Raw genomic sequence first — 10,049 nt, forward strand, 5'->3', positions numbered from 1 at the left:
CCTGAGCACTCACCTGGTACAACCTGGCCCCTGGGCGTGGCCCCTGGGCGGGGCTGGCTGACAGACCCAGGGCGCCGGCTGGGCTGTCCTCAGGGGAGCCAGAACGCTTATTGTCTCCATCACAACAGGAGAAACTACAGTAATTCTCGATGTCAAACTCCTTCACGCGTCAGAAATACCCCCTTCGAATTCTCCTGGTATCTCTGCGATTCTCCTGGTATCTCTGCGAAGTTGATTGCTGCTTGTTCATGGTCAATGTGGAAGGAGCCACCTTTCCATCTCCAGGGCTGGTGTCCATCCCTGCTCTGTGCACACCTCCTGTCTGGCGTTCCTATCTCCACCGGTGCCCTCGGCCCCCAGCCCTCCCCTTCCCTCCTCCTTTGGAAATGTCCCTCAGTAATTCCCCATAACGATGACAGCTAAGACTCAATGCCCAACACTGCTCCAAGGGCATCACAAAAATGAACAGGCTCCCCAGGCATAAAAATCTCCTTTCGAGAACTTCCCCTGTGCCATGGTCCTCGCTAACTGAGTTATACACACCGCTTCTTCCCCGAACCCAGTGAAGTGAGTGTTGGGGTGTCTCCATTTGGCAGATGAGGAAACTGAGGCTCACAAGGGCTCAGAGACTTGCTCAGAGTTACACATGCAGTGAGTGGTCTCCCTGCCGTCTTCCTCCCCAGTCCGGTCTCAATGCATGGACCCCATAGAAACCTAAATCAGCTTACGTCACTCCACTCTCAAAAGGCTTCGGTGGCTCCCCATTTCTCTGGATAAAAGAGAAGACCTTCTACAAGGCCTTAAGTGATGGTACCCTACCTCATCTCTTCCTTTGCTCCTTGAGTACCCAGATGCCATTCTGCCACAGGGCCTTTGCACTTGCTGTACCCTTTGCCTGGAAAGCTCTTCTCATATCCTCAGATGAGAAGAGGCTTGCTCCCTCATCTTCTTCAGGTCTTTGCTTGAATGGCACCACCTCGGGAGGCCTGGCTGGCAACCTTGTTTAACATGGCAGCACCTCTGACCCTTCCCTCCTTCAGAGTCTCTTCCCTCTCCCCCAACATTTAGTTTATCTCCAGATCATTTATCACCCTGTAACACACTATATTACCTGTTTATTTTGTCTGTTTTATGTCCTCCCCATTAGAATGTAAGGCTTCATGACAACAAAGACTATTGTATGCTCAGTCCCCCAATGTATCTGCAGCATATAGAATAGGGTCTTGCACGTAGTAAGTGCTAGAGTGACATTTGTTGAATTACTGAGTTTTTGTATTTGGTGCGCTCATGTGCATTATTGCTTCACTGAACACATGTTGACCCCACAGTCTATACTAAGAGAGGCTGGAAACCAGAGAAGGCACATCCTTGTCCTGGATTGATGGGGAAGAAAGAACAGACAGAAAGAGAGATAATCCTATTGTGTGGTGTGATCATAAAGAGCCCAAGTGGGTGTGGGTTCGAGTCCTGGTTTGCCACTTAATAATTTTGGTAATACTTATTGTGTGCTTATATCCTCTTCTGAGTACCTTGTGTGTGTGTGTGTGTGTGTTTGTATAAACCTCACAACGTCCTAGGAAATGGGTTCAGTTATCCCCATTTTATACATGAAGAAACCAAGACATATTAAAGTTAAGTAACGTGTCTATAATCACACAGCTAATAAGCGGTAGAGATGGTTGAACCCAGGCCATACAGTTTAGACACTGCATCTTGGTTGTTACTCTGTGCTACCACCTCATGGTCCAGGCCCCTATCTAGCTGTGTGACCCTGGGCAAATTACTTAACCTCTCTGTGCCCCAGTCCCCCATCTGTAAAATGGGGATAACAGCACTGGGAAGATTAAAGGGGGTTACGGAGAGGTCTTAGTACAGTACTCGACGAAGAGAAACTCCTAGGGAAGAAGTGTTAGCAACCACATCGATGATGTCTTTCTTTCCACAGGTCCTATCATGGCAGATGCTAAGGGTGCCTCGGAAGCCTGGAAGCGGCTCCTCAGAGGGTCAGGGCAGGCTTCCTGAAGGAGGAGGGGTGGGGTGGCCAGAGCTAAACCTGAAGGGCAAGTTTGGCAGCCCCAGGTGGCCTGGAGGATGAGGGAGGAGTGTTCCAGGCCAGGAACTGCCTGAGCCACGGAGGGGAGGGCCATCTAGCCAAGTCTCAGTGGCTCCGGGCCATGACAAATGCAGATCCGGCTGAAACCAGGCCCTTTCTTCGTGTGCAGGTGGAGAGAAGTGTCCTTGTAAAGGCATGCAGTGGGAGTCGGGGGCCTGGACCCCTGGGTCTGAGGGCCTGGACTCCTGGGTCTGAGGGGGGCGGGGTTGGGGGCCCGGAACCCTGGGTCTGAGGGGGAGGGGCTGGGGGCCTGGAACCCTGGGTCTGAGGGAGGAGGGGCTGGTGGCCTGGTCCCTGGGTCTGAGTGGGGAGGGGCTGGGGGCCTGGTCCCTGGGTCTGAGGGAGGAGGGCGGTGGAGCGCAGGCGCCCCCAGGCCCCACCCACAGCAGCTTCTTTGCGCTCCGGAGCAGCAGGTGAGACCAAAACCCAGCCTCCGCCCTCGTTCAGAGCCCAGGGCCTCCTTCCTTCTTCCCTGCCACAAAGGAGGCGCCTCCCTCTCTCCAAACCATAGCACGTGGTTCCCAAATACCAGTGGAGGCTCACACCCCTGCACAGTCTGCCTCAGTAAGCCCTGGGTGGAGGCGCTCACCGGGGGGAACCCGGCACCAAAACACCGACAGTAGAGCGCCTTTTACTGAGTGAACTTTAGGACTCTGTGGGTCTGAATTTGCCTCTGTCCCTGAACTGGGATAGCTTTGTTATTGGGGAACTGGATCGTTTATTCTCTCTGTTGGGAGATCCCAGGAACCAAACAGAATTCTCACTGCTGCTTGTTAAGCCAAGATCCTCTGTATGTCATATCTGAAACCACCCCATCTCTTCCCTCATCCTCCTCGCCCAAGGCATGCCCCCCACATCTGTCCCCCAACTGTAGGATTTGCTGATGAATTCCTAGGACAAGGAGGGAGGTCGAATTCACAGGTCTGGCAGGGCATATAAATAAGATGGGAGCTGGGTCTCAGGGAGATACAGTTACTTACATATTTGTCCATTCATTCATTCATTCAATAAATGGTCCCTGAGACCTAATTGTGCCTCATCCTTTGGCCTCAAGAAGTCAGGTCGGTTGGGGAAATAGACCCTGCTGGCACCCACAGTAGCAATTCACAGTGACATGTGCACTGCTGGAGGTGGCAACAGGGCATTGAGTGTCCCCAGAGGAGACACTTATTCCAACTTTGTGATGGGTATGTGAGGCAGTCAAAGAAGACCACCCAGGTTAAGTGATAACTGGATGGGGTTCTGAAGGGTGAATAGGAGTTCACCAAGGGAGATGCGGCAAGGAATGATATTCTAAGCTTGGGGAGTGGCGTATGCAAAGTCCCAAAGTCATGTAGTAGCAAATACTCAAGCACCTACTGTGTACCAAGCACGTTCTAAGTGCTAGGCAGACAAAACCCCTGCCCTTGTGTTGTTGTCATTCTAGCGGGTGTGGTGGGAAGACAGAAGATAAACAGGTAGGGACACACGCATGAATAAGACTTTCAGATTGTGGTAATCTCTGTGGAGGAAATAAATGTGAAGAAATGGAGTCACTGAGGGACAGGCAGGTGTGGCCACTTCTGGTGAGGTAGTCAGGGATGACCTCTCTGACGAGGTGTCATGGGAGCCTTGACCTGAATTTCAAGATGGAGCCAGGAATGCAGAGAGGGTTTTAGGCTGAGGGAACACCTTGGGGAGGCTGGGCAGGTGGGGGTGTGGCTGGCCAGAGGAGATGAGACTGGAGACAGCTATGAGGATGGTCATGATATTGGTGTTGACCATGACAATTGCAAAGGATAGGGTAGCCAAACTTCAACTCAAATGCACTTGCCCCAAGCCTGAGTCTCAAGAAGCTCCCTGTCTGGGTGGGGAGGTGACTTAAACATGGGTTGCCTGAAACGTGCCATAAACGGAGGTTGCTCTGGCAGTGTAGAAGCTCGGAGGAGTTCTTCCTGGGACCTGAGGGGTTAGGAAAGGTTGTTCCTTGAAATTCCTCTGAGACCGGCTGGCCCTGGAGAGGGGGCGGGGAGTAGCACCAGGAGGGTGAGTCTAAAAACTGGCCTGGCCAGAGGAGGGAGGCTGGTGGTGAGCTGTTTATTCTCTGGGCGGGATCTAGGGCAGATGTGTCTCCTGAAGCTGAAGGCGTTTGGCTTCCGTGTTGGGGGACTGCATCCAGGAGGCAGTGATGGGGAAAGGGCTCCAGACAGACTTGAGTCTGGATCCTGGGTTGAAGCAAGTGACTTTGCTCTCTGAGCAAGTAAGCGGCTCTTCGATTATTCTCATTTCTTCCTCCCTAAAAGGAGCATAAGCCCTGGTACCTGCTGTAAAGGCTGGTGGGAAGACGAGGTGTGAAAAGACGTGTAAAGTGCTTAGAACAGCTCAGTGCTCAGCCAACGGAGGAAGAATAGACAAAGGAAAAAAACGATAACTAAATGACCAGATCCACATGTGGTGACAAGGGCTGGTTCTGCAGACACGCAGCTCTGCATTCCAGCGCCTGCTCGGACACCTCAAGCAATGGACAGCCTCCGCCCTAAGCTTCCAGTGACCGTTCATTTATTCAGGACATTTATCCATTCATTCAACAAATGTTTATTAACCATCTACTCTACACCAGGCACTGTTCTAGGTGCCAGGGAACTCAATGGCCCCAGACCGGTCCTTATGGAGTTTACATTCCTGTAGAAAACAAAATAAAAAAATAAATGTGTAGAATGTCACATGGTGGTCATAAAGCAGGGAAGAGCGCCAGGGAGGTCCAGCACGTGTTTGGGGGGGTTTTATTTGTTGGGGAGGTCCTCCTTGAGACTATGATATTTGAGTGAAGCCCTGGAGGGAGTGAGGTGTGAGCGTATCTGGGGAAAGGTTTTCACGCAGGGGCAAGGGCCAGTGCAAAGGTCCTGAGGCGAATGCTCACACGGCAAGGCTAGTGTTTATGGAGCAGAGGGGTAGGACATGAAGTCAGAAAGGTGATGGGGGTGGATTGTGGGTTCCCAGGGTCACTGTAAGGATCAGAAATTGACAGTACTATAGAAGTGTTTTGATCAAATTTTTTAAAAAAAATTGACCTGAAATTAACCATCTTTTTTTTTTTTAATTTTTGATGTGGACCATTTTTAAAGTCTTTATTGAATTTGTTACAACATTCCTTCTGTTTTATGTTTTGTTTGTTTGGCTGCAAGGCATGTGGGATCCTAGCTCCGCGATCAGGGATCGAACCCGCACCCACTGCATTGGAAGGCGAAGTTTTAACCACTGGACTGCCAGGGAAGTCCCTGAAATTAACTATCTTAAATTGAACTGAACAGCATTTAGTACACTGACAATGTTATGCAACTATCATATCCATCTAATTCCCAAACATTTTCACCCTCCCCAAATAAAGTCCATACCCATTAGAAGTCACTCCCTATTCCTTCCTCCCCACAGCCCCTGAAAACCACCATTTGCTTTCTGTCTCTGTGGATTTGCCTGTTCTGGACATTGCCTATAAATGGAATCATACAATATGTGACCTCATAGTGTTTTTGAGGTTCATCTATTTTTTTTTAACATCTTTATTGGAGTATAATTGCTCTACAATGGTGTGTTAGTTTCTGCTTTATAACAAAGTGAATCAGCCATATGTCTGTTGTATTGGTCCAGTGTTGAAATAATTTCAGACTTGTGGAAAAGTTGCAAAAGCATACAGAGAAAACCTCTGCCGAGTTTCTGTACATTTTTTCCTTTGTAATTAATAAGTATCTTGTGGAGAGCTACTTTGAGACTATGTAAATATCCTGTGTGTCATGAAACTTTAACTCATTAGTTTTGACATCTACGGATGCTTCCTGCCTGAATCGAGTATGACCAAGATGGTTCCCCAATGGCAATTGAGTTAAGTTTCAAAAGGATTCCCTAATTTCTGTGTGGAGAACAGGGGGAAGCAGGGAGACCAGCTAGGAGGCTTTCATATTAATCCGGTGAGAGATGGTAGCAATGGACATGCTGAGACATGGTCAGATTTTTGGATATATTTTCAAGGAAGAGCTGGCAGGCATTGAGAGAAAAAGAGGAGATAAGCATGACTCCATGTTTTGCTCTAGGCAATGGGAAGACTGGAGTTACTATTTTCTGAGATGGGATCGCTGCTCTAACAGAAAGACCTGGACTATTAGTGGCTTAAATCGGGTTGAAGTTTATTTATTGCAGTTGATCCAGGGCCCATTTGGCAGCTCCATAATCATCAGGGACCCAGGCTCTTTCCATCTCATTACTCTGGCAAAATAAGGTTTCCACCTCGTGGTCCAAAATGGCTGCCTCAGGTCCTGCCATCAGATCTGCCTTGCAGCCAGAAGAAAGGAAGAAAGGGGGCAAGTGTCTTTTCATTTTGAGTACACATGTCCTTTTTGCTCACATCTTGTCTAAGTCAGAACTTAGACACATGGCCACAGCTAGGTGCAGAGGAGGCTGGGAAATGATTCTTTGTTCTATGTGCTCATGTGCCCAGCTATAAACCAGTGGCTCTAGTATTATGAGCAAGAAAGGAAGAATGTATATTTGGGGAACAACTAGTCAACTTTCCCTAATGGGTCCTGAATGCTGCTCTTCCTACATCCCTTATGTCCCTCTCCAGTCTGTATTCTACATCTCACCTGGAAACAAAATTCCTAGAACATAGATCTGCTCATGACCTTCCATGGCTCATTACTCTTTCATGGGTCTCCAGTATCCTCTGAATTAAAGCCAAGTTTCTCAGCCTGGCATTTGAGCCATAATCTGGCTCCACCTTCCAACCACTCCAGCCTCATTCCTTCCACCCCATCCACACCTTACACTCCCACAATAACCGCACGTACCTGTGTGCTACCTTTTCCTTAAGCTGATCCCACAGTCTGGAGCATCCTTTCTGGCCTGAGGAAATCCTTTCTGTTTGTATCACTGTGATCAACACCACATCCTGCAGGAAACTTGCCCAGCCTCCTTACAGTGGGGCCCTCTGCCTCTCACAAACTCTCAGAGTCCCCATCACCCCATCCTAGCGGAGAGGTCAGCTATTTGTATGGTGCCTGCTTTACTCCAGGCAAACTCACTAAGTCTTTCCTTTCCTGTCTTCCTACCTTCTCACCACCCTTCCCTCCTGTCCACACTCTGCCCCTCCTCCCTTTTGCCTTCCCTTCCTCCCAGTTATGGAGCATAAAAGCGCTGCACTCAGCACCTGTACTAAACAAAGAATCAATTTTTCCAGTTACTAAGGTCATGTGACAAATCATTCCAAGACCTAGTGGCTTCAGACAACGGCCACATTTAGTTTGCTCACGAACCTGCCATCTGCACAGGGCTTGGTGGAGGTGACACATCTCTGCTCTACATGGTGACAACGGGGGTGGGTTGGAAGCTGGGGCAGTGTCTTGGATGGAAAGGCTCAAACAGCTGGAGCATGGACCAGTTAGGGCTCCTCCACCATCTGACCTTTTCTCTATGTGGTCTGTCCAGCATGGTAGCTTCAAGGTAGAGAAACGTGTTTCTTACATGTCAGTTAAGGTTTCTGAAAATGCATGGAGAGAGACAGAGAGAGAGAGAGAGAGAGAGAGAGGGAGGAGAGAGAGAATGACGGGTATGATAAGCCCTCTGATGGGGGAAGAGTCCTCTCAGTACCTGGAACAGCACCCAACATTTATCAGGAATTTATTAACAACTTCAACAATGATAAAGGGATGCATAGCTTACCTGGTAGCCGAAAGAAGAGATATTCTAAACACCTTGGGTGCATATGGGAATCACGTAGGAGGTCCTCAGAGGAAGGAATTTGGATGCATTGTTCTGTTTATAGTAACAACATTACAGCCATCAATGCTCTGGCATTTACTGTGGGTTAGATCTTTGTCATGAATTACTTTCTGTCATCCTTCCAAACTTTGTGACAGGGGCCAGCAAACTGTGTCCCTCCACTTGTTTTTGTAAATAAAGTTTTATTGGAACACAGCTGTGCTCATTTGTTTGTATACTGTCTGCGGCTGCTTTCCTGCTGTAATGGCAGAGTAGTTGCAACAGGGACTAGATGACCCCAAAAGCTGAAATTATTTGCTATCTGGTCCTTTGCAGAAAATATTTGTTAACTCCTGCCCTAGAGGTAGGTATTAGGAGACCAGTTTATAAAAGAGAAGAAAAAGGCTCAGAGGGGGATGCTTTATTCGAGGTTGAGAGAGTCAGCGTCCGTACTTTTTATTTATTTTCATTTTATTTTTTTTGCAGTATGCGGGCCTCTCACTGTTGTGGCCTCTCCCGTTGTGGAGCACAGGCTCCGGACGCGCAGGCTCAGCGGCCATGGCTCACGGGCCCAGCCGCTCCGCGGCATGTGGGATCTTCCCGGACCGGGGCACGAACCCGTGTCCCCTGCATCGGCAGGCGGACTCTCAACCACTGCGCCACCAGGGAAGCCCCTTATACAATTTTTTAAATACAATTTTTAAAGGCTCCACTGCATTTACAGTTATTACAAAATATTGGCTATATTCCCCGTGTTGTACAATAAATACATCCCTGTAGCCATCTAACACCCAGCAGTTTGTACCTCCCACTTGCCCACCCCTATATTGCTCCCGTCCCCCCACTGGTAGCCACTTGTTTGTTCTCTATGAGATGGTGATTCATGACAGCTTTGGGGTTGTTTTTATCTCTTGTTTTTGCTTTTGAGTTTGCAAAGTCTGTGTGTGTGTGGTTAATCCATTTGATAACCCACTTGGGCTCAGCTACTGGTATTCCTCATCTGTGGATGATGGAGCCAAGAGGTGATGCTTCAGAGTTTCTAGATTTTCTCTACCCTGGACATCCCCATCTTAGAGACAAACCTGGAGCTTGCTGTCCAGGTGCTTTCAACCTGTCCCCAAGAGTTCCTGCTGTTGCTGAGGGCAGGGCCTCCCTAGACTTGTTGGGACAAGCCTTCCCTTCCTGGTCAGGACTCTGGAGCCCCCTGTGGCTCTTGAGCCTCATGTAGCTCCAAGGAAAGTGGGTGATAAGTTTCCAAAGAACTGCCCACCTCCAAGACTTCTGGATCCTCCATCCTGAGTGCTGTGCTGACCCCTGGCCCTCTCATCTCCAGCTCTGTACACTTCTGCCGTGTCCTGCCCCCACTCACCAGTTTTAACTAAATAAGCATGTTTTGTCTTGCTAAAAAACCAAAAACCAAAAACCAAAAAAACCTCTTGGGACATGTGGAAACAATTTATCGGTCAGATATTTGTCATTTCATAAGTATTCTGAAGTATGCCTGTGGATTGTTGTCAAACCTGATCCAATCATAAATCAAATGAGTTACTCGGAGTCAAATAATTTCCAAAACAAAATTATGCAAATCTTTTCAGTGTTTTTTTTTCAGCTTTATTGCACTATAATTTACATGCAATAAAATACACTATTTTTTTTTTTTTTTTGCGATACGCGGGCGTCCCACTGTTGTGGCCTCTCCCATTGCGGAGCACAGGATCCGGACGCGCAGGCTCAGCAGCCATGGCTCACAGGCCCAGCCGCTCCGCGGCACGCGGGATCCTCCCGGACCGGGGCATGAACCCGTGTCCCCTGTATCGGCAGGCAGACTCTCAACCACTGCGCCACCAGGAAAGCCCTAAAATTCTCTATTTTTAAGTGAACATGCTGATGAGATTTGACAAATATGTCATCATGTATATAAACACCAGTGCGGTTTAGAGATTCTTTCCAAACCCCCAAAAGTTCCCTTTGCAGTAATCACTTCCCCCAACCCTTCTGCCCTTGGTAACCACTGATCTTCATTCTCTCACTATAGTTTTGTTTTTCCTAGATTGTCATGTAACTGGAATCATACATATTGTGTAAATACCAGTAGTTCATTCCTTCTTTGTGTGTGGGGGAAGGGGCCCACACCACAGGGCATGTGGGATCTTTGCCGACCAGGGTTTGAACCCATGCTCCCTGCATTGGGAGCTTGGAGTCTTAA

This window comes from Delphinapterus leucas, chromosome 20 (assembly GCF_059928025.1).
Source record: "Delphinapterus leucas isolate spDelLeu-1000000601 "Yukka" chromosome 20, BTC_Dleu_Yukka2, whole genome shotgun sequence".
In the NCBI taxonomy this organism is placed as follows: Eukaryota; Metazoa; Chordata; class Mammalia; order Artiodactyla; family Monodontidae; genus Delphinapterus; species Delphinapterus leucas.